This window comes from Galeopterus variegatus, unplaced genomic scaffold (genome assembly GCF_000696425.1).
Source record: "Galeopterus variegatus unplaced genomic scaffold, G_variegatus-3.0.2 Scaffold995, whole genome shotgun sequence".
In the NCBI taxonomy this organism is placed as follows: domain Eukaryota; kingdom Metazoa; phylum Chordata; class Mammalia; order Dermoptera; family Cynocephalidae; genus Galeopterus; species Galeopterus variegatus.
This window is the reverse complement of record NW_007727106.1, coordinates 146,197-172,779: the sequence shown is the minus strand read 5'-3', so window position 1 is coordinate 172,779 and position 26,583 is coordinate 146,197.

The following is a 26,583-nucleotide window of genomic DNA, read 5'->3' as shown; positions in this document are numbered from 1 at the left end:
CTTTCAGAGGGGGAGAACATGCCTAGGGATGCAAAGTGGACTGGGGAAAAGGGGATGGGGAGGGAGTTCAAGGATAATTCGGGTGATAATTGGGTGTGGGACATGGGGTATAATCATAATGTGTGGTAATGAGCATGCTGCCAGTATGGATCTTGCCATCATATCTTATGCGTGAGTGGTGACTATTTGCTTTGTACCCCATGAATATTCATAACCAATAAAAAAATTGGTTGTAAGTATGTGTGTTGATTTCTGGGTTCTCTATTATGTTCCATTGGTCCATGTGTCTGTTTTTATGCCAGTACCATGATGTTTTGGTTACCATAGTTTTGTAGTATAATTTGAATTCAGGTAGTGTAATGTCTCTGGCTTTATTTATTTATTTTTCTTATGATTGCTTTGCAAGGAGATTGAAGCAGTAATCAGCTGCTTCCAAATGAAGAAAAGCCAGGGACCACTTTGCTTCTCTGCTGAATTCCATCAAACTTTTAAAGAAGAATTAATGTCAATCCTTTTCTAAACTATTCCAAAAAAGTGAAACAGTAGCCATTCTCCCAAACTCATTTGATAAGGCCAGCATCACCCTGATACCCAAATCAGACAAATACACAATAAATAAGGAACTTTACAGGGCAATATCTTTGATGAACATAAATGCAAAAACCCTCAAGAAAACATTTGCAAATAGAATACAACAGCACATCAAAAAGATTATTCACCACAATCAAGTGGGATTCATCCCAGAGATGAAAAGATGGTTCAATATATGCAAGTCAACATATGTGATACACCACAACAACAAAATCAGGGACAAACATCATATATGGTTATCTCAACAGATGCAGAAAAAGTATTTGACAAAATTCAACATCCCTTAACGATAAACACAGAAAATCGAATATAGGAGGAAAGTATCTCAACACAATAAAAGCCATATATGACAAGCTCACTGCCAACATTATCCTGAATGGGGTAAAGCTAAAAGTTTTTCTGTTTAGACCAGGAACAAGACAAGACTGCCCACTCTCACCACTCCTATTCAACGTAGTATTGGAAGTACTAGGCAGTGAAATCAGGCAGGAGAAAAAATGAAGGACATCCAGATTGGAAAAGAATGAGTCAGATTGTCCCTGTTCACAGATGACATGATCCTATATATATAAAAAATCCTATAAACTCCACTAAAAAACTCCTAGAGCTGCTAAACGAATTTAGTAAAGTTGCAGGACACAAAATCAATACACAAAAATCAGTAGCATTTTTATACACCAACAATGAAAAGCAGAAAAAGAATTCAAAAAAGCAAGCCCATTTACAGTAACTATCAAAAGAATAAAATACCTAAGAATAAATTTAACCAAAGAGATGAAAGATCTTCATAATGAGAACTACAAAACACTGCTGAAAGAAATTAGAGGACAACAAAAGATGGAAAGACCTTCCTTGTTCATGGATTGGAAGAATTAATGCTGTGAAAATGTTCATACTATCCAAAGGGATCTATAAATTCAATCCCACCCCATCAAAATACCCATGACATTCTTCACAGAAATAGAAAAAACATTTCTAGCTAAAATTAAATCTAAACAAAGAGAGGAAAAGCTTTACTATTCCTTTAGTGTAATGTGATATGTTTCGTAAAGAATCCATAAGTAATCATGTGCTCATAGCTTGCTACATATGGGAATCTGTAGCTGCAATATCGATATTCTTCTAACATTATGGAATACAACTCCAATAAACTTTGTTTTGGACTCTTATATATTGGTCATTTATTTATCTATGCCAAGCAACACTTCTTTTTTTTTTTTTAGTTATTTTTTTTTCTTTTTCTTCCAATTGGATCTGGGTACATGCATTTCTTCTGTTTCCAGCCTTCTGAAACAGTCTTGTATAAGGATGAATTCGAAGATATAAACGTAAATTTGCTGTTCTATTCCCTACTCCCCTGCCTGGATGGCCCACCCCAGGGTGATGTTAGGCATGAATAGCAATCCAAGTAGCAGGCTGGCTAAACTGTTGTAAATTACATGCACTGTATCAGGACAGTAAGCATCTCTTTTCCCAGTTCACATATTCTTGTGTCTGGGGTTTCTTTCCAAGCAGTGATGTCAGAGTAGACCAGTGACACAATGGGTATTTATAACTGCATCACTTTTATTGAACATTGATTCCACCAAAATCAGAGAGTCAACAGTACAGTATCTGGAAGTCTTCTCAGGAGTACAGGCTTTAACACTTTTGTACTTAGGTCCCCCTTTATGACAGCAGTTTTTGTATTTTGCTTTTTTCCAGCATGTACCCCTCCCAAACTCCTTTCCAGAACTTTCCTCAATGAGGAGCTCATGAGAACATGTGTCACTCCAGCCCCAATTGTTGTTTACTTTATTGAAATGTAGGTTTCTCATTTTTAATGCTATTAACATAAAGAGGGAGACATAGTGCTTAAGCAACATGAATGGACTACAGCAGTGTAGCTTTGACCAAGATCTTGAACTTCATCTATTCAGATTCTTATTCTGCTCTTGGTTGTCAGCATTCTTCTCATTAGAAGAATGCAAGTTATTCCCCAGTTCTGCTTATTCTGTATGTTTGTCTCTCTCTCAGGAAAGTCTCTTTCCTCAAGGCCTGACTGACCTAAATAGATTGCCCTCAATTTACTAATTCAACTCATTCTATTTCTATTACATAACCTAAATCCCTTTACCCTCCTCCAACTCAAGACTTTCCCCCTCTGATCTACACTTTTCAATTAATATTAAGTTCATGTACTGACTAAATGAAAAAAATTATGAATTACTAAGCCTTGACCATTTAATTTTAGTTTTTAATAAATGCAGTTACTAAATAACAAGACCAAACAGCATAATTATTATCTCAGATTTAAAAAAGATGTTTTGGAAGATTAAAAAAACATGATTGTGGATTTTTTTAAGTGGCAGCAATCCATACTTCTTAGAGACTACAAGAAAGACAATAAAATGATTAAAAGATAAAGGATTTAAAACTTAAGAACTTCCTCATTTTTACTCTAAAATGGTTTTTCAAAGTTCATTAAATATTTTCAAATATTAAATATACATAAATCAGAGAAAAAGACATGTAAGTTCCAAAAAATAGTAAAATTAGTAACTTCACAAAGCACATATTTAAATTGTATAAAATAAAGTGTGAGATTAAATTATAAAAAAAAACGAAACAATAAAATCACTTGAAAAATGTTAAATGGCCCTTCCAAATGATTGCTTAGACAAAGAAAAGCAAAATGTCAAGTACAAGCTATCTGGTAAATTAAGATAAAAAGAATGCATGCTAACACATTTGTGCTACCATCAAAACTGTACAAGAGTAATTCAAAAAGTTCCTGGAAAAATTTCTATTATCTTAATACAAATTAATTCTATTTTTCCATGAACTTTCTGAGATACCCTTTTATTTAGAGGAAAATTCACAGCTTCAAACAATTAATAAATGCCATTTTTTTTCCTTAAAAATTTTACTCAGCATTCTAACCATGAAGCTAAAAATAAAAACACTAGTAAAACATCAAGAAATAAAGACTCTATGACTTAACACAAAAACAAAATCAAAAGCAGGAGGAAGGAGACAATAGTGATAAAAGTAGAAAGTAGTAATTTGGAACTGTTTCTTTCTTTCTTTCTTTTTGTCTTTTTTTGTGACCGGTAAGGGGAATGCAACCCTTGGCTTGGTGTCATCCGCACCGCACTCAGCCACTGAGCGCACTGGATCCGAACCCGTGGGGCGAGCGCCGCTGTGCTCCCAGCAACGCACTCTCCCGAGTGAGCCACAGGGTCAGCCCAGAACTGGTTATTTCAACATACCAACTAAATAGACAAATCTCTGGCAAATTTAATCCTCCAGCACCAGCAATAAAATAGTTGAGGGGACAGGCTATAACTGCCATAGAAAATTCTTTTTTAAAAACACTACTCATAATATATTATATGGTATGAAGTTCTCGAGAAAATAGATAATAATTTTAAAAAAATTATTAAAACTGGGCCGGCCCGGTGGCGCACTGCTACAGTGCGCTGCTTGGGAAGCGCGGCGGCGCTCCCGCCGAGGGTTCGGATCCCACATACAGACCGGTTCCCGCTCACTGGCTGAGCGAGGTGTGGGAGCAACACCGAGGGTTGCGATCCCGTTGCCGGTCCCGGTCCGGTACGGGCGCAACACTGAGGGTTGCAATCCGTTGCCAGACACGAAAAAAGACAAAAAGGAAAAAAAAATTATTAAAACTGACTCAAAGTAGAAGATCTACAGTAGATGTGGAAGAAATAAAAAAAAAAAAATTGTCAAAGAACTACCACAATAATAGCACCAGATCCCAATTGTTTTAAAGAAAATTTGTTTCAAATCTTCAGTAAATGTATAATTTTTATACTATTAGGTTGTTCTAGAGCATATGTATAGATGTCTATTTTCTTTTCAGAATTGAATAGCTTTTATAGCATAATGATTTAAAAGTCCTGGCTTTGGAGTCCGGCATATCTGAATTCAATACCTGGCTCTTCCATCTACTCAAATTGTGTGAACTTAAACAAGTCAATGAACTGCTTTACTTTCCTCATCCGAAATAGGTATCTCTCTCTCTCTCTGTTTCTCTGTCTCTCTCTCCCCTCCCAAGATTTTGGTACAGATTAAATGAGATGTGTAAGACACTTTACATTTTACCTGTATAGGATAACAGTATAAAATGAAAGCAATGATTATTAAGAATTCCATTTGTAAAGCTAATAAAAATCTTATACTGAAACTTGACAATGATAGAAAAAAAAGCACCTATAAATTTCACTTATGAATTCACATGCAGAATCTATGATTATATAAGCAAGTTATATCCAGCAGAATATTAAAATAATAATATAAAACGTCTGAGTAAACTTTTTTCCCAAAAATGGTTCAATATGAAGAAATTTCTTAGTATATTTTGTACCATTAGTCGGTCGAAGGATAAAAGCTATATTATCATCTCAATATATGCCACTAGGATAAAAATCCAACATCTATTTGATGAAAATCTAACATCCCTTTTTGACAAGAAACCTGTTCATAAATAGTAAAGATACTTTCTGAATCATTTTTTAATCCCTATATTAAATAAACAGCTTACTTCATATTGAATGATCAAGCAATTGAGAGATACCTATTAAAGTTATGGCAAGAAAAGACCAGTGCTACCTCCACTATTATTTAACCTAGAAGTGGAAGGAAGAACCTATCCAACACCATGGTCTTGTTTGCTTGACCTCCTTGACTCCAGTAACCTTCACCTGCACTTTACTACACCCTCTAGACCTTTTCATCACCTAAAATTTGTCCACTGCTAGCATCTTAAATGCAAATATACAATTCTGTCACCATGACTTTCTACTTCTTCTACACCCTTATTCCATTGCTCACACTCTGCCTGCTCTTCGACTTCATTTTAGTCCTCCATTCCTTACCACCTTCAATTTTCTCCGATGCTCTTATCTCTTACCTAGTTGTACTTTTTCCAGTATCTAACTTAGGAAGACTCAGTTATGCATCCCTTAAACCACTATCTTGCTAGAATCCTCTACTCTCTCATTTTTTTGTCTTGCTACTGTGCCTACATAGCAGACCTCCAGCCCTAAATCAATACAACTGTCTGCTTCTTTGCCCCCTGAACACACAATCTACTTCATCCTGAACTCATGGTTAGATGCCACTACAAATCCATGGTCTCCAACCTTATCTGGGACACCACCACTACTTGATGGCATGTCTACAGGTTCCTGATCAGACCTCTCAGTCTTATTGCCTACCTTTCATTCACAGCAAATGACCTTATTTCCTACTTCATGGATTAGTTAGAGGTAATCAGGCATGAAAGCCCTAAACTTACAAACCAGTTCATATGTGTGTATACACCCCCACACACACTTATATCTCCTTATACATGTATATATATACATATACATATATATACTTCCTTATCTCCTTCTTCCTGTCCAAAATAAATTTCAACATCTGAGATCTTCTGGCTCTTAAATGTACCATTTAATACACTGACATTTATTAAGTGTTTACTATGTTCCAGGCACTGTGCTAAGTGCTTAACTTATATTAGTTTATTTAATCCTCTCAGCAACTCTATGAGTTAAGACTTATGCTTATCCCCAAGATACAAGTAAGGAAACTGAATCCAAGAGTGGTCAAGTAACTTGCCCAAGGTCACACAGTTAAGAAGCAGTGGAGCCAAGAATTAAACCTAAATCTGAAACATTCTCATGCTCATGATTTTCAATAACTACTCTATAATTTACCAGTTGTGACCTCTTCTTTGTCTGTAACAGTTTCCCTCTATTGGCTCTTTGCTTTTAATATATAAAAAAACTCAAGTCTCATCTGAAAATGCTTTCCTACATTAATCCTACTTTATCCTAATTCTCACTGTATCCATATCCTTGCTTCTTTTCACTCCTGGTCTAATTTTTATCTGCCTAGATCAGCACTGTCCAATAGAATTATAATGTGAGCCAAAATGTGAGCCATGTATCTGCTTTTTAAATGTCTAGTAGCCACACTAAAAAGTAATAAGAAACAGATAAAATGAAGGTGAATAATATATTTTAGTCCAATATATCCAAAATATTATCATTTCAACATGTAATCAATATGAAAATTACCAGGAAAATATTTTATATATTTTTTGAACTAAGTCTCCAAAATCCAGTTCATGTTTTACACTTGCAGCTCACTCAATTCAGACTCATCACATTTCAGGTGCTCAGTAGCCACATGTGACTGGTCACTATTGCACCCAACAGCACAATCCAGGAGCACTACACGGTAACTGTGTTTGGGGTGGACAACACTGATAACTTACATACTAAATCTAACAAGCATTGTTAACTCTTACTAACCCAAACTTTCTAGAACAGTTAAGAAAGTGATTACTTTCATCCTTAACCTCTCTGCCTTTAGCTTGCAAAAAACTCTTCTCTTTTGGTTTTCTTCCTGTTTCTCTACCACTTCTTGGTGCTTTTTCCTGCCTCTCAAACCTTACATTTTAGTTTATGCTGGGGCTCTATCCTTATCCAGAGGTCTAACACTGGTGGCTTCAGGCTGAACCCTGCTGAGGACTCCTCAAGTCTGCCACTGTGCTCTAACATCTTGCTATACCAAGTGGGTTCCCAAGACAGAGAGTATAAGCATCACCTGTGACCCTGCCAGAAATCCACAATCTCAAACCCCATACCAGACCCACTGATTCAGAATCAGCTTTTATATGAGATCCACAGGTGATTCATGTGCACATTAGAATTTAAGAAGCACAGATTTCTAGAGCTAGTCTATCTATGATACCTTTCCCTAATATGTTTTCCTAAAAATTGTCTTGTTAGTCTCTAAAACTTAGCTGAAGTTTCATTTCTTTCTGTGAAGGCTTTTTTTCACAGCCCATTCCCAAATGTAGAGCTAAGTATCACTACTTCTCTTTACTCCCTGTATATTATATCTCTATTATGGCATCTGTTGTATTGCAACTAATTTTCTACTTGTGTGTCTTTCTCAGTAGAAGATGATCGCCTTGAGAACAAGCACTTTTTTTAGTCATTTTGGGGTTGTGCATCTTCAAATCTTTATATAACAATTTTTTTGCTCTAGAATGCTTGTTGAGTGAAAGAACTGTGGGATTTAGGCAACTAACTTTCCCTTTCTGAGCTTCAGTTTCCTCAACTGTAAAATGGATGTATTAATAATAGTTCCTTAATCACAACAGGTTGCTGTGAATATTAAATCACAACAAATATTAGCTTCCTGTTTTTTAGGGAAAGTTACTTCAAAAATTAGTAAGTAAACAAACAAATCAATGTTAATAAAGATGTCAAAATAACTGCACATTTATTTGTTTTCATAAGTATGCTCACATTCCAAATTCCCTCTGTGATACCTGGTTTTTAAACCAAAATGCATTTCTGTTGAAATGCTGGAGTTTCTTGTTTTTACTCCCATGTAACCCCTCCAAAAAATCTCAAATTTCTTTACTGGAAATAAATGTTTTCACATTAGACTCTTTCATCATGAAAGTGTCTGGCGATAGAGAACATAATCATGACCAGTAATCTTGAATTGAGTTCTTTTCTCTAACTGCTCTGCTAAATTCTTTCCCTACTTAAAAAAAGTCATCTTCAGGAATGTCAAAAAGAACCATACCATATTTTTATTATCAGCTCCTTCTGGAACCTTCAGAAAATGAGTAGTGAAGATTTTCCTTTGAATTGCTAGCATCTCAACTGTATTAGTGGTTTGCTTTATGTTTTCCTCCTAGATCTAGAGGTTTTCATCATTTTTCCAGGAGTTGTACATTTATGCCATCCATATTTTGCTGTGGAGTAATATTCATTTCATTAATCTGTTCATTTTCTCTTGATGAGTTTGTGTTGTATGTCTTCCTGGCTTTGTCTGTTGTGAAAGTGGAAGGGAACTAACGATCAGACTGGGCAGACATCCTGATCTCTAGAATGAGTCATGCATGCTGGACACCAGCCATGCCAAAGCTGACATTACCCCTATTTATTTTTATTTCCCCGATGGCAATCATGATATTTTTTTCTTTTTGAGGGGATACTCTGATGTACACAGAAAAAGCTTCTTTTCTTAAAATCTCTAATTCTTTTTATTTGATAAAATCAGCAACAAACATATGCCATTCTTCTTCAACAGTGTAAACAGGCTGGCTTGTAATCTACGAGAAGAATGAGTGGATGAAAAGACACAAAAAGAAAGTCAGAAAACAAGTCACGTGGCATGACATGACCTCTTCTTTGGATCTTACAGCGTAGATTTCAATTCTCTACTCAGAAGGAAAAAATGATAAAAGCTTGTTTTAGTTCTTAATTAAAAATAAACGAGAAGTTTTTAAATATTTTTTAAACATCCAACATACTCATTTCAGTGAGAAGCAAAAAAACAAAAATTAAAAGTTGAATCTTTATCTTCAAGTTTTCATTAGTGTTTGGGGACGTTGGTCGTATATGTATGTATGCATATATATGTGTGTGCATAAATATGTATATATGTATATATGTATGTATACACATTTATTATATTTTTCTTTTCTAGCTAGACAAACTCACAGTCAATTTTAAGCTCTGTAATTTACTAGCTGTATGAATAGCATGATCAGTCACTTCACTCCTTGAACCTCAGTTTTCTCTTATGTGAATCGGAGAAAGCAAACCTACCTTTAGGGTTGCTGTAAGGATAAAATGGATATTATAATACTTTCTAACCTGAGGAGCTAAACAGGTTTTATTAGTAATAATAGATCCTCATGGAGAGGGAGCATTTGAATAAGAAAATATCAGAGGGGCCAAATAGGGTGAGGAGGACTTTCAGGGAACATTTACACAGTGCCTACTATGTACCAGGCACCGTGCCACACACTTTCTAATGATATATTTTCAAAAATGGTGAGGGAAAGCATGTAGGTAGGAATTTACACAGTGTCACTGTGTGAAGGAGATTAAAAGGACGAGGCTAGAAAAATAGTTTGGAGACAACTAGCTGTGGCCACAAATATCAAGTTCAGGACTTCCACTTCACCCCACAAGCAACAATAGCCATTATCACTGCCATTTGGCTGAGCTTATCAGTGAGAAGTGATGTTTATGGAGATGAATTTGCTTGCCAGGAGATAGGAAAGACAGGAAAAGCAGTAACACATACAGGAGGTTCTTGCATTAGCACTGTGTTGAAGTAACCTGGAAATCCCTTAAGACAAAAAAAGATAGAACCCTGAACATGAGACAAAATTACTTTCATTTTAATTAGAAACAAAACTCTGTGTGTGTGTGTCTGTGTGTCTGTGTGTTTTACACAGACTACTTCTTAAGAGTTATGTAGAAATGTCATGTTATGTTTATTTAGACTAGCAACCAGTTGGGCCTGGCTACAGACTTGGCATCTGAGATAAGACGATCCAAGCTGCACACCTAACTTAGCATTTTTTATTGCTCCTCGTCTCTTTATGTGTAAGCCCCCAGCATTGTCACATCAGTGATGAGAAAGTGGCAGCTCCTAAGAGGGAAAACCTTTGAACAGCATTTAAGAAAGGGGGTAGGGTCTCTAAGTCTGCATGGACAAGTTTTATTCATTCTTCAATCCTCCTGCATAAAGCTATGTTTACAGGAATGAGAATTGTCACCTTTACAAGGAGGCCACATTTGAAAAGCTCATCTGGGAATCCATAGAGTCTTTGCATAGTACTCATATGAGCATTATGACAGGGCATGAGGAGGCAGCAGACTTGGCCCAGCATGTTAGAGTCTCTCAGACACAGTCAAATAGCAGAGTTACAGAACTATGGTCAGCAAGAAGATCAGCCATCACGTAGCTGTCCCCTCACACTGCCTCCAAAAATGTACTTAACAGATAGCTGGTTATATACAGACTGGCACACCTGCCTCCATGAGCTGCATATAGGAACATGTGTCACTGAATATGCAGAACCTTTCAGAGCCCAGCAGTTGCTTGCTTCATGCTAACTTGAAAGGGAATTTCCAATAAAGAAATCCTGTATGCCTTTAGTACAGATAAAGATTCTCCCTAGAGCTTCCTTTTATTAGCTTTGCATCCCCGACCCTCATCCAGATTTGGAAACTTTGGCACCACTAGTAGAGAAATGTCCACTTACAAGCAATGTGTCTATTTGCAGACCAGATACCTCCGTGGAAGCTACTTTGCCTTGACCTTGGAAATGTGAAATTTGATGACTTGCTTTTTACTTTATGAAGATTTTACGCATTTTTGCCAAGGTCTTTCATGTATGGTGAATGTCAGCATTTATATTTTAGTATCTTGAGACTGGAACATCGCTTCCCCACACTTCTCTGTCCTGCCACCCAAGGCATTGGCAAGGGTAGGCACGAGAGAGAAGGGAGCAAATTGTTAAAACTCCCCCAAATGTTCCCTGCCACAGCCAATGCAGGCCTTCACTTTGAAGGTCTAAGTTTGCCAGTTTAAGTTCTAGCCCCAAAGAAGTAAAGGTTCATGTTGATTTTTCAGAAAATAAACCAAGCTAGAAAACCACACTTGACAAAACATACAGCATTCTCCACATAAGAACACAAATAAACTTAGTGTTGTGCTTCTTTCTTCCCCTATTAAGGGCAAGAGGAGACCTACTTAGGTGCTCAAGTGAAGTGATAAAATGGATGAACAAGGAAAAACATAGCACACATTCTAAACATACACAATTTGCCCAAATCCAGCACAAGGTAACTACATATGGCCCCTTTATTTCTCTGTAGCACCCCTTAATGATAAACCAGGCCACTCATACTTGTATGCCTGGACATGACCCTCAAAGGTAAATATGGGGTATCTTTCTAGAATGTTGAAACTTGAAGGTTTGGAATGGAAAGGCATTTTTTTTTTATTTGGTGGCTGACTGGTAAACGGATCTGAACCCTTGACACTGGTGTTATCAGCACTGCTCTCTAACCAAGTGAGATAACCAGCCAACCCTGGAAAAGCATTTTTATATGAAATAAAATTAGATAGATTATGGAATAAAATTTTCACATCATATTTTTTTTTTTTAAATAACGAGAGGTCTTCAAAAAGTTTGGGGCTTTGAGCTGCAGTTTGAAGCCATACCTAAGTCCAGCAGAGGTATACATTCTCATTCCTCTGCTATTAGCAACTTTTGTTTGGAAGTATTTTCAAAGCACTGCAATTAACATAATTTACCAAATCCCTGGGGACTCTCCTGGAGTTTTAAGTCATAGAAGTTTTTTTTTTTTTTTGTGATCCAACCTTTATCAGACTACCTTTGTGAAAAAGTCTTCTCTAAAATGGGATTCAAACTGGAGAATTTAAGGGCTAAAAACAAAATCTGCTGTAAGCAGAGAAGGTAGTTATTTACTCATTATTCCAATTTTACAGATGACATAACAGATACTCAGACATATAAAATGTCTTCCCAAGAGCACACAGCTAAGAAGCATAAGAATTGCGACTCAAACCTAGGTTCTTTCAGGGCAAGTTGTGCCCACAGCATGCCACTCCACAGGGAATGGCACGCACCAAGTGTGCTGCCTCATGCCAAGGCCACAGCTAGTTAGGGACTTTTCAGAGACCCCATTTTAATCCTCAAATCCTACATCATGATGATGTTTCTCAGAATAAACTAACCTGAAGGTCATGGAGAATGTCTCTGAGAGAAAAATCTCCTCAGTGTTTCACCTAGCTCTTGGACAGTCAGTAGCAAAATCGAATAGCAAGCAAGTCTCTTAGCCCGCTGTAGTTCACCCTTTATTTCACTCAAAGCTTTTAACTCTAGCTTCTCATTAGAAAATAATAATAAAACAAATCTTCAAAATAACCACAACTAATACCGTAAAAAGATAAAGTATAATAATAATATTTACCTTTAATTCTTAACGTGTAACACGCTTTGTGTTAAGTACTAACCAAGCTTAGAAAATTCAGGAAATGCTTCATAGGAGAAGTGATATAAACTTATGTCTTAAAGGAAGTAAAATAAATCTGACATAGTGAAAGGAAACGATATTCTAGATCAATGAAATAGCATATGCAAAGAAAACTGGGAAAAGTTCAGTGTAGCAAAGGTAGACTGGGGCCACATTGTAAAAGTTCCTGCTCACTGAGTAAAGATTTTGAACTTCACCTCTTTGTAAGCATGTCTTCACAAATTAGGAATATATTATGTTTTATATGCATGTTTGTTTACTTGCAAATTGATGCTTCTCCAAAATTCAAATTTAATGTGTGACTACACACTCAGAAATGCAAAAGCACATGCAAAAACACAACATTCACAAATGCAGGCACACACGTGTGTGCATGCACACACAAACACAAATACTCATATCACACTCATATATTTAAGGTGTCCAAAACTGATTTGTTATGGAAGTTTGGGAAGTACCACTTTGACAAACTTTTAAGAATTAAAGCTAAATTTTCTAAAGATTCTTCCTACAAATATCTGGAAAACTAATGACATTTTTTTTTTTGTCTTTTTTTTTTCGTGACCGGCAACAGATCGCAACCCTCAGTGTCGCTCCCATACCGGACCGGGACCGGCAACGGGATCGCAACCCTCGGTGTTGCCCCCGCTCCTCGCTTAGCCAGTGAGCAGCCGGTCTGTATGCAGGATCCGAACCCTCGGCGGGAGCGCCGCCACGCTTCCCAAGCAGCGCACTGTAGCAGTGCGCCACCGGGCCAGCCCTAATGACATTATATTATAGATTTATTAGAACAAACTACTACTCAGAAACTTCAGGAGACATATAGCCATGGTACAAAATTTTAAGGTATAATAGAAGAACCAGGTAATTAAAATTGTTGTCAGTGCAAAAAAAACTTCTTTGTCATGCTAAAAGATGTAACAATTTCGCCATTTACAAATGAACAACTAGTTTGTAGCTATTTCATCAAGTTTAGAAAAATCCATGTCCTTGGAAACTAGGAAAAATTCTTTTTGAAAAAATTTACTTTTGTTTCTTTTTATTTTTATAAACGCTTTATTTTAAAGATCAACATTATATAGCATAATCATTTTTCATGTTCCTTTACTAATTCCTCTTTTACCCTCACCCCCTCCCTTTTTCCCACCTCTGGTAACCTCAGTTCTGTTCTTTCCTTTTGAAAGTTCAATGTACTACTGTGATTGCTGTATTTTTCCTTCCTTTTTATGTATTTGGTTATATTTTAGTTCCCACTTATGAGAGAGGACATGTGGTATTTCTCTTTCTGTGCTCAGCTTATTTCACTTAGCAGGATTTTCTCTAAGATCATCCATGTTGCTGTGAATGGCAGTATTTCATTCATTTTAATGGCAGAGCAGTATTCCATTGTGTATATATACCACATGTTCCTTATCCAGTTGTCTGACAATGGACATTTAGGTTGTTTCTAACTTTTGGCTATTGTAAATAGAGCTGTGATAAACAGGGGAGTGCAGGTATCCCTTCAACATAATGACTTCCATTCCCTTGGGTATATACCCATCAGTTGAATTGCTGGATTGTATGGCAGTTCTATCTGTAGTTGTTTGAGGAATCTCCATACCATTTTACATAATGGCTGCACCGATTTACAATCCCACCAACAGTGTATGATGGCTCCCCTTTCTCTTCATCCTCACCAGAATTTGTTATTCTCAGTCTTTTTGATAATATCCAGTTGTACTAGGGTGAGATGATATATCAATGTGGTTTTGATTTGTATTTCCTGAATGCTGAGTGATGTTTAGCATTTTTTCATGTGTCTGTTGGCCATTTGTATACTTTCCTTTAAGAAATGCTTATTCATTTTTTAATCATGCTACTCATTTTTTTTCACTGTTAAGTTGTTTGAGTTTCTTGTATATTCAGGATATGAATCCCTTGTTGGATGCATAGTTGCCAATACCTTCTCCCACTCTGTGAGTTGTCTTTTTGCTTTGTTAATTGTTTCTTTTGCTGTGTAGCACTTTTTAATTTGGTGCAGTCTCATTTGTTTATTTTTGCTTTCATTGACTTTGCTTTTGGAGTCATATTCATAAAGTCTTGGCCCAGTACTATGTCCTGAAGTGTTTCCTCTATGTTTTCTTTTGGAAATTTTATAGTTTCAGGTCTTATCTTTAAGTCTTTAAACAATTTTGAGTTAATTTTGGTATATGGTGAGAGGTATGGCTCTAGTTTCATTCTCCTACATATAGACGTCCAGTTTTTCCAGCACCATTTATTGAAGAGGCATTCTTTCCCCAATATAGGTTCTTGGTGCCTTTTTCAAAGATCAGTTGGCTGTAAGTATGCAGGTTGATTCTGGGTTCTCTATTCTGTTCCATTTGTCCAAGTGTCTGTTTTTACATCAGTACCATGCTGTTTTGATTACTATAGCTTTGTTGTATAATTTGACATCAGGTAGTTTTATGCCTCCTGTTTTATTGTTATTACTATTAATTTTTCTCCAGATGGCTTTGACTGTTCTGGGTCTTTTGTTGCCCCATATTAATGTTAGGATTGCTTTTTTTTTCTATTTTTACAATGTTAATTCTTCTAATCCAAGAACATGGAATGTCTTTCCATCTTTTTGTGTCCTCTTTAATTTCCTTCAACAGTGGTTTGTAGGTCTCATTGTAGAGATCTTTCACTTCCTTGGTTAAACTAGGTATTTTATTTTGTGGTGACTATTGTAAATGATCTAGCTTTCTTGATTTCTTTTTCTGCTAGTTGTTGGAGTATAAAAATTCTATTAATTTTTGTGTGTTGATTTTGCACCTTGTAACTTTACTGATATTGTTTATCAGATCTAAGAGTTTTTTGGTAGAGTCTTTAAGTTTTTCTATATACAGCATCATGTCAGGGACAGTTTGACTTTATTTTTTCAAATCTGCATGCCCTTTATTTCTTTTTCTTGCCTGATTGCTCTGGCTAGTACTTCCAATACCATATTAAGTAGGAGTGGTGAGAGTGAGCATTGTTGTCTTGACCCTTTTCAGGATGATACTGGCAGTGAGTTTGTCATAAATGAGAGCCCATAAATAAATACATACATGCATGGGCAATTGATTTTTGACAAAACTGCCAAGAGCACATGTGAAAAGGACAGTCTCTTTATTAATTTTTTTGAGGAAAACTGGATATTCACATTCAGAAGAATAAAATTGGACCGCTACCTCATATCATCTACAAAAATCAACTAAAATGGATTAAAGACTTAAATGTAAGACCTAAAACTGTAAAAATACTAGAAGAAAACATAGGGAAAAAGCTACATGACTTTTGTCTGTGCAACTTATTTTTGAGATTTGACCCCAAAATCACAGGAAATGAAAGCAAAAATAAAAATAGGATTGCATGAAATTAAAAAACTCTACACAGCAAAGAAAACAACAGAATGAAGAGACAACCTACAAATTGGAAGAAAATATTTGCAAGCCATACATCTGAAAAGTGGTTAATATCAAAAATATATAGTGAATTCAAACATCTCAATGGCAAGAAAACAAATAAACTAATTTAAAAATGGACAAAAGAGTTGAATAGACATTTCTCAAAAAAATACATACTAATGACAAACAGATATATAAAAAAAATGATCAACATCACTAGTTATCAGGAAAATGGAAATTAAAACCATGATGAGATACTGCCTCACACTTATTATAATGATTATTATCAAAAAGATAAAAGGTCACAAGTATATGTGAGAATTTGGACAAAGGGGAATTCTTGTACACTGACGGTAGCAATATCAATTAGTACAGCAATTAGGGAAAACTGTATAAAGGTTTTCACCAAAAATTAAAAATAAAACTACCATACTATCCAGCAATCCCACTTTGGGGTATATATCCAAAGAAATGAAATCAGTATGTCAAAGAGATGTGTACATTCCCATATTCAGTGCAGCATTATTTATAGTATCCAAGATATGGAATCTACCTAAGTGTTCATTGGTAGATGAATTGATAAAGAAAATCTTTTATATATGCTCAATGGAATACTAAGTCTTTTTAAAAAAGAAAATTATGTCATTTTCTAAAACATGGATCAACATGGGGAACATTATGCCAAGTGGAATAATACAGGCACAAAATCACAAAAAATGGAACCAACTAAGTGTCCATCGATGGACAACTGGATAAAGAAAATGTGGTGTATATACACAATGACATACTACTCAGCCATAAAGAATGAAATTCTGCCATTTACAGCAACATGGATGAGTCTGGAGAAAATTAAGTTAAGTGAAATAAGCCAGAAAAGGAAAGAGAAATACCACATGTTCTCATTCATACCTGGGTGGAAAGAAAGAAAGAATGGAAGGAGGGAATGGAAGGAAGGAAGGAGGGGAGAGAAGAAACAGGAAGGGGAAGGGGAAGTGGGGAAGGAAGGAAAAAGAAAGGAAGAAGGAAGGAGGGAAGGAAAGGCCACAACAATACATTGAGCTTTCAAAAGGAGAGAACAAACCTAATGATACTAGAGATGGGGGGGAGGGAGGTTGGGGGTTTGGGAAGTGATAGGCCATGTAAAGGGCATAAAGAAATATCACTATTTGTAAAAATGAATATGCTAACAATAAATAATAAAATTTAAAAAAATAAAGCCATCAGAAAAAAAAAAAGAAACACAAATACTGCATAATCTCAGTTATATTGGAATCAGAAACAATCAGACTTATAGAACCAGAGAATATAAAGGTGACCAGAGCCTGGGGGCTAGGAGCAATGGGGAGATGTTAGCCAAATGTTACCAAGTTTAAATTAGACAGGAGAATTAAGATTTTTGAGATCTGTTAAGGAGCATTGTGACTACAATTGATAAATTTTATATTTCAAAATTGGTAAGAGTAAATTTCAAATGTTTTCACCACAAAAAATGTTTTTATTAATTACTACAAGGAATAGCATCTAAAGTTGCTGCAGAATGCAAACAGATTTTATATTTGTTTTCAAAGTATAGTAAATATAAATAATCTGGTGCCCAAATGCAGTTAATTACACTGTACCTAGATATCTCAATTTTATACTGCACTTTCTCTTTTGGTGTTTGTTTCATTTGTTGAATGACCAGTAAGAAGCACATGAATGTTGACAAGGTGATAAATCTTTTTTCAAATATGATTATTTTATAAATATTAATGTTAATGATTGAATTTAATGTTTATATTGGAACAAAACTGGATTCCTTGTAATGCTTAGTTTTATTATAATAAAATAGAATTTAATAACTATTTGAGTTCATAAAAATATAACTTATTTTTAAACTCAGGAAATGTATTAATTCATTCAACAATTACCTGTACTGAGAATGTACTATTTACCAGACACTGTTCTAAGTCTAGAGAACAGAGTTGAAACAAAATCTTCAAAGACCTGACCTCATGGAGATTGTACATTTGTACATTCTAACCAGAGAACATTCTCTCAAAAAAAAAAAATCCAGCAATCATAAATAATATGCAGGTAATTAGAATAATGTGTTGAGATAGACATGGAGTGGGTGCTACTTAGATTAGGAGGGTACAAAAAGCCTGTCTGAAGACATTGATCTAAATAGGGTGGGAATTTTTCCTCCTTTTGTACCCAGTGAATCACTACTTTATGCAGTTGGTTCTGGGAAGGGGTAAGCTTACACTAGATGAGATGGATCGATGTTATTGGGGGTTCTCTAAACCAGGTGTGTGATGTTTGGGAGTGGTGCCGGTGGAGCTTGCGTAGTGCCTTTAAGGAGCCACCATTATTCTGGCCATGTGAGCCAGGTACATGAGAGCACCATCGTAGTACACATCTTGTGCTAGAGATGAGGTTTCCTCTTTCCAAGGGAAGTCACATTCCCCACTCAATTCTCTTTCTCCTGTCTTCTTAACCATCCTGATGTCTTTGCCTCACCTGTTCAACTCTACACCCTTTTCGTTGGCTGTGATCTAGGCTTACCTAATGATACTACTGTTCTCTCCACTATTTGAATAAACATCTAGGCTGTGACCCTCCAGACCTGATCTATCCCCAAGTACTTTCTCTTGCCCACATATTGACTCCATGGAGATAGTTTTCACCTGACCTATCTCAACCTTGCAGAAAACTCGGATGATAATGGTTAAATCTAGTTATTAACATTTGTTTACTGAGCACCTACTGTGTACCACTCTTCTCAACAGAGCTGTGAGAGAGGTATCGTTATTATTCCATTTTTATGGCTGAGGAAATCAGGCTCAGACAGTGGAGGAACCTGCAGAAGGATCACAGAACTTGGCAAAAAAAAAAAAAAAAAATCTCAAAGATAGACAGAATTTGTCTTCAGATGAAGCCTATGCTCTTAATCACTGTGAAGCTTGAAAACAGATTGTATTTGGAAATAATCAAAGCGCACATCCAAGGCTAATAATCCACTTGTCTAATCTGTGGGCTTAGGGTGCTATTAATGTTCTTTTTCTTGATCTTGGCGATGTTTACATAGGTGTGTTTAGTTAGTGAAAACTCATCAAGCTGTAAATTAGAACATGTTCATTTTCATATATACATGTAATGTATATATGTTATTCTTGAAATAAAAATGATACATTTTAAATTACTATATGCCAAAATATGACAAATTAAATGAACAAATTCCTAGAAACATACAATTTATCACTACACAAGAAGGAATAGAATATCTGAATAGCCCTACATCTTTTAAATAAATTGAATTTGTTGTTAAAACCTTCTCTCTCTCTCTCTCTCTCTCTCTCTCACACACACACACACACACACACACACACTCCTTTCTTTATTGTAAATGGGTAGCCTACAGCTCTGGTGCTTTAAAAAAATGACTTTTGCCACAAATCAAAAGAAACCTTATACTTCCTCCTTTTGTTTGACATTGTCTTCTAGAGCCCATAATTATGATATTCTATAATAAAAGTAACTCATTTGACAGATAAATAATCTTATGGGTTATGAAGTCAATCTAGCTATCATTGAAAAGGTTAAGAAAAAAGACTAAAAACTTCCAAAAAACACAGTATTTTAAAAGTATCTGTTTTCTTCTTCAAACTATTTTAAAAATACACTTATAGACCTGGTTCTTCTAATTACAGAGTGATATATTTCACCCATGCCCTGTGTATTCAGGGTCATTTCAGTGCATCTTGTAAGTATGCAAAATTATAGGAGATGCTAAACACCTGAAGCATGAGGTTCTTTGGGTTCTTATTCTTAATTATTGTTCTGAATTTCATATTTGGGCCTGGATTTATATGAATAAATTATTCTTCAAATATGTAATTTAAGAAAATTAAGATTCACCAAATTAATACAGACTACAATCTAAGCCAAATTTATCAATGACTTAGAATGTTAAGTAGAAATGCCAGTAAAACTCCCAAAGCCTGTAGTCAGTCAACATGCAAGTTATTATACCATGAACAGGTATTTAGGATCAATCCTCCAACCAAAGCCAGTTTACTATGTTCTTTGGTGTTGTGGCTCCTGATGTTACAGTCAACAATAATACCTTTTGATTTCATTTTGCTCTTGACCCTTAGTCTCATGGAACCAATAGATTACAAAATACCTTTAGGCCCTGACAAAATCATATCCCTTAGAGATTTTCCAGTGACGCCACTACATTTTTTACAGAGCGAAATCCTTACTCTTTGCCCTATCTAATTGTGTTCATGACTGCAGCCTTTCTCTGCCTTCTAGACTATGCTCATTTCTTTTTTTGTTTGTTCGTTTACATTGGATTATAATCTTGTCAAGAATAGGAAACAGTTTTTTAAATCTCACAGCATCTAGTCAAATAATTTTGCTCTAAATGGATGCTGAATTATTAGTAAGTGATCTATTTTCTGGACAAGCGAAGTCCATCTAATTTGGGTAGAGAATAGTGAGTGGTGAAATATTAAGGGCATTTAGGGTCACACAGAGGAGGGTGTTAAATACCAACTTAATAGGCAATATTGGAGTCAAAGTTTCTGTTGTTGCTTTTAACTCATCAAACCGGGGTCTTAAAAAGATTAATCTTGCACAAATTGTAAGAAGAGACTAAAGATGGAATTACATTTTTGCCTGCAGTTCATGCAAACAAATGCAAGAAGGATTTCTAAGCACAGATTTAAAAATAATATGTTTCTAGGTTTAGATAGTTCACTGCCTCAATACTGACAAAGGTGTCACTTCTCCAAAATGACCTAATAATCTTAAGTGTGTGTGCACTTAATAAAAAGCTTCAAATTGCATAAAACCAAAGTTGATGGAACTGAAAAGAGAAGTCAATGAAACAACATTTACACTCGAAGATCCTCCACATTCCTCTCTCATTAATAATTTAAATAGAAAGTCAGTAATGCTGTAGGTGATCAGGACAATGCTATCAACCAGCCTGACACGATGACATTTATAGAATGCCCCAAAAGAAAACAGAAGAATATACCTTCTTTCCTATTGCATATAAAATAAGCCAGTAAAATAGACCATAATCTGGGCTATAAACCAAACTATAACAACTTTTAAAGGAAATAGTAAAAAGTGTGTTTTCGGAATTAAACGAGAAATTAGTAAAATAAGGTATCAGGAAAATCTCCAAATATTTTGAATTTAAAAACATGCTTCAGAATAAACCAGGGGTCGAAGAAGAAATCACAGAAAAAGTTGGAAAATATTTCAAACAGAAGTGAAATGAAAATACAACATAACAAAATTTATGGGATGCCACTAACGCAGCTCTTAGAGGGAAATTTACAGAATATTATTAAATGTTTACATTTAAAAAGAAGAAACTGATCAAGTCAATGATATAAGCATCAACCTTAACAAAATTGGGAAAAAAAGAGAAAATTAAGCCTAAAGCATACGAAAGAATATTATAAAGGTGAGAACAGAAACCAATAAAATCGAGAAAATAAAAATCAATACAGGATATCTATGAAACCAAATCTGGTTCTTCGAAGAAAAATCAATAATATTGATAAAGCTTTAGACAGACTGACCAAGAAGAAGTTGACACAGATTTTAAACATTGGGAATGAAAAACCAGATATCACTACAGACACTGCAAATATTAAAATGATAATAAGGGAATACTCCACATAATTATATGGCCATAAATATAATTTAGATAAATTGGGCAAGTTCTTCAAAAGACATGAACTGCTAAAGCTTGCTCAAAAAGAAATGGATAACCTGAATAGAGCAATATCTATTAAAGAAATTAAATGTGAAATAACAACCTTTCAACAAACAAAACTAAAGGCACAGATGGTGTTACTGGCAAATTCTACCAAACATTTAGTAAGGAAATAATTATCCTGATGCCAAAATCAAATGAATGCACTTGAAAAACAAAAACTACAGATCAATATCTTTCATGTACCAACATATAAAAATCTTTATCAAAATAATAGTAAATCAATCAAATCCAGCCACATAGAAAACCAAGTGAGTTTTAGTTTGGTGAGACAGGAATGGTTCAACATTCAACAATCAATCAGTGTAATCCACCACACTAATACACTGAAAAAGAAAAATCCTATAATCGTCTCAATATATGCAGAAAAAAACATTTGACAAAATACAAATACCATTCATTTTTAATTTCAGCTTTATTAAGGTATATTGACAAATAAAAATTGTATATATTCAAAGTGTACAACTTGATATTTTGGTATGCATTTACATTATGAAATAATTACCACAATCAAGGTAATTGATTATTAACATATCTATCATGTCACATAGTTACTTTTGTGTGGTGAATGGTGATGATGCTTAAGATCTGCTCTCTTAGCACATTTCAAGTATATGATACATTATTATTAACTATACTCTCCAAGCTGTGCATTAGTCTCCAGAACTTACTCATCTTAAAACTACAAGTTTGTACCCTTTGACCAACATGTCCTCATTTCTCCTCACACCCTGGCCCCTAGTAATCACCCCTCTATTCTCTGTTTCTATAAGTTCGACTTTTCTAGATTCTACATATAAGTAAGATTTTACAGTACATATCTTTCTGTCTCTAGATTATTTCACTTAGCATAACGTCCTCCAGGTTCATCCATGCTGTCACATGGCAGGATTTCCTTCTTTTGAACGGCTGAATAGTATTCCACTGTGTATATGCCACACCTTCTTTATGATTGATATATTGATTCCATATCTTGGCTATTGTGAATAATGCTACAATGAACATAAAGGTTGTGAGCTACTAATTTTATTTCCTTTGAATGTATACCCAGAAGTGGAATTACTGGGTCAGACGGCAGTTCTGTTTTTGATTTTTTGAAAAACTCCATACTGTTTTCCATAATGGATATACCAATTTACATTTCCACTAACAATGTATAAGGGTTCCCTTTTCTCCACATTCTTGCCAACACTTGTTGTCTTTTGACTTTTGATAGTAGCCATCCTAACAGGTGTGAGGTTATATATCACTGTGGTTTTGATTTGCTTTTTCCTGATTACTAGTGAGGTCGAGCTCCTTTTCATATACCTGTCGGCCATTTGCATGTCTTCTTTGGAAAAAAATGCCTGTTAAAGTCTCTTACCCATTTTTTAATCAAGTTATCTGTTTTCTATTGCTGAATTGCAGGAGTTCCTTATAAATTTAAATATTAGCCTTTATTAGATATATGGTTTATATTTTCTCCCTATGCATTGCTTTTTCATTCTGTTGATTGTTTCTTTTGCTGTGCAGAATCTTTAGGTCTCCAGAGCTTATTTATCTTATACAACTGCATTTTTGAGGTTTCTCAAAATATTAAAAAGAGAGCTACCATATAATTGATCAATGAAATGCAAACTGTAGTCCCGCTTGTTTATTTGTGGTTTTATCATCTGTGTTTTTGTTGTTATATCCAAAAATTATTGACAAGACCAATGCCATGGAACTTTTCCCCTATGCTGTTTTTCCTAAGAGTTTTGTGGTTTCAGATCTTATGTTTAAATCTGTAGTTCATTTTGAGTTGATTTTTGTGTATGATGTAAGATAAGGATCCAATATCACATTTTTGCATGTGGACGTCTGGTTCTTCCAACACCATTCATTGAAGAGATTTTCTTTTCCCCTTTGTGTAGTCTTAGTGCTTTTACCAAAGAATAATTGACCACATATACACAGGTTTATTTCTAGGCTTTATATTCTGTTCCATTGGTCCATGTGTCTGTTTTCTGCCAGTACCATACTGTTTCGATTACCACAGCTTTGTAATGTAATTTGAGATCAGAAAGTGCTACTTATGCCTCCAGGGTTTTTCTTCTTTCTCAAGATTGCTTTAGCTATTCAGAGTCCCATGTGTTTCCATATAAACCTTAAGGTTCTTTTTTTCTATTTCTGTTAAAAATGTCATTGGATTTTTTATAAGGATTGCATTAAAGCTGCAGATTGCTTTGGGTTATCATTCCATTTATTTGTGTCTTCTTCAATTTCTCTCAACAATATTCCATAGATTTCAGCGTATAGATATTTCAACCCCTTGCTTAAATTTATTCCATAGTATTCAATTATTTTTGATGCTATTGTAAATGGGATTGTTGTCTTAATTTCTTTTTGGATAGTGGGTTACTAGTGTATAGAACTGCAACTGATTTTTGGAAGTTGTTTTTGTATCCTGCAACTTTACTGAATTTGTTAATTAGTTCTAACAGTTTTTTCATAGCATCTTTAGAGTTTTCTATATATAAGATCATGCCATCTGCAGACAGAGACAACTTTACTTTTTCCTTTACGATTGGATAACTTTAAAAAATTTTTTTTGCCTAATTGCTCTGGTTAGGACTTTCTAGTACATGTTGAGTAGAAGCAGCAAGAGTGAACATCTTTGTCTTGTTTCTGATCTTAAAAGAGAAGCTTTCAGGCCAAACCTGTGGTGCACTCGGGAGAGTGTGGTGCTGGGAGTGCAGTAGCGCTCCCGCCGCGGGTTCGGATCCTATATAGGGATGGCCGGTGCGCTCACTGGCTGAGTGCGGTATGGCTGGTCTCAAAAGGACAAAAAGGAAAAAAAAAAAGAGAGAAGCTTTCAACTTTTCACTATTAGTATGATATTAGTTGGGGGATTTTGATATATGGTCTTTTAAAAATTTTTTTAACATCTTTATGAAGTATAATTCATATGCCATAAAATTCACCTATTTGAAGTGTACAATCAAATTGTTTTAACATTTTCATTACCCTAAAAAGAAACCTCATACTCATTTATATAAGGTCTTTTGAAGTGTGTTTCTTCTATATCTAATTTAGCAAAAACTTTTATCATAAGTAGATGTTGAATTTTTCTCAGTAAAGTAGAAATAGAAGAAAACTTCCTTAACCTGACAAAGGTCTCTATATGTACAGCTAACATATTTAATATTGAAAAATTGAATACTTTCCCCCTAATATCATGATCAAGGAAAGATGTCTGTTGTTACCACCTATAATTATCCCCAAATATAATCCATATTCAATATTGTACCTTCCCAGTGCAATAAGACAAGAAAAAAGACTGAAAGGCATATATTTTGGAATGATAAATTTGAATGGTCTGTATTCATAGATGAAATTTCTATGTAGAAAATCTCAAAAATACTCTAAAATGCTACTAGAACTTATGAGTGAGTTTATCAAAGGTGCAACATATAAATTGATTATACAAAAAACATTGCTTATATACTTGCAATGAACAATTATAAATGGAAATTTTTAAAAAATACTATTTACAATAGTTTCTAAAATTCTAAATTCTTTGGTATAAATCTTTCAAAACTTTTGCACAATCTGAGTATGAAAAGGTAAAATCACTGATTAAAAAAACCTAAATTAATGGGGAGACATAACATGTTCAAGGATTGGGAGACTCAATTTTGTTAAGATATCAAATATTCCCCATGTTATGTATAGACTGAATGTAATTCCAATCAACATCCCAGTAGAATTTTTTGTAGAAATAAGCAAGGTCATTCTAAAATTTATTTAGAAAAACAAACAAACATGAATAGGCAAAGCAATTTTGTAGTGAACAACAAATTAATGGGACTCAAACTACTTGATTTCAAACCCCACTCTAAAGCTAAACATATCACTACAGTATAGTATTGAAAAAATGGTGTAGACATAGAGATACATATAGATATATAGATCAATGGAACAAAACAGAGAGTTCAGAAATAGATTCACACAAATATATTTAACTATTGTTTGACAAAATTTCAAAAGCAATGAAATGGATAAAGGATAATCTTTTTAGCAAATGGTATTAGAACAATTGGATGTACATATGGAAAAAAAATGAAACTCAGTATTCATACTCTGCACCATATAAAAAATTAACTGAAAATGACTCATGCTCATAAACCTAAATATAAAACCTAAAATGATACATCTTTTAGAAGAAAACATAGAATACTTTCTGGCCTTAGGTTAAGGAAAGATTTCCTACATGACACACAAAACACAGTACTTTAAAAAAACGATAAATATGTCTTCATCAAAATTCTTCTATTCTTCAAAAGGCACTCTAAAGAGAATCAAATGATAACCCACAGACCGAGATTGTGAGATACAGATTTCCAAATCACATATCTGATAAAAGGCTTGTATACAGAATATATTAAAAACTCTCAAAAGTCAATAATGAGAAAATAAGCAACACAGTTTTTATAATGGGCAAAATATTTGAGCAAGCACTTTAACAAAACAAACATATGGATGGAAATTAAGCACAAGAAAATATATTTGACATTATTGGCCATTAGGAAGAAGCAAATTAAACCACAATGACATAACATTACACCCTGCCATAATTATTAAAAAAATAGGAAAAAAAATAGGAAAACATCAAGTGCTGACAAAGATGTAGAGCAACTAGAACTCTTCTACACTGCTGGTGGGAATGTAAAATGTTACCAACCACTTTTGAAAAACAGTCTGTCAGTGTCTTAAGAAGTTAGACATGTACTTCCAATATGACTTAAGCATTCCACTCCAAGACATTCACCTAAGTAAAATGAAAAATAATATTCACACAAAAGCTGTATGCACAATTTTATACTGACTTTTATTCCTAACTATCAAAAACTGGAAAGAAATAAAATGTCTCTTATCTGGTGGAATG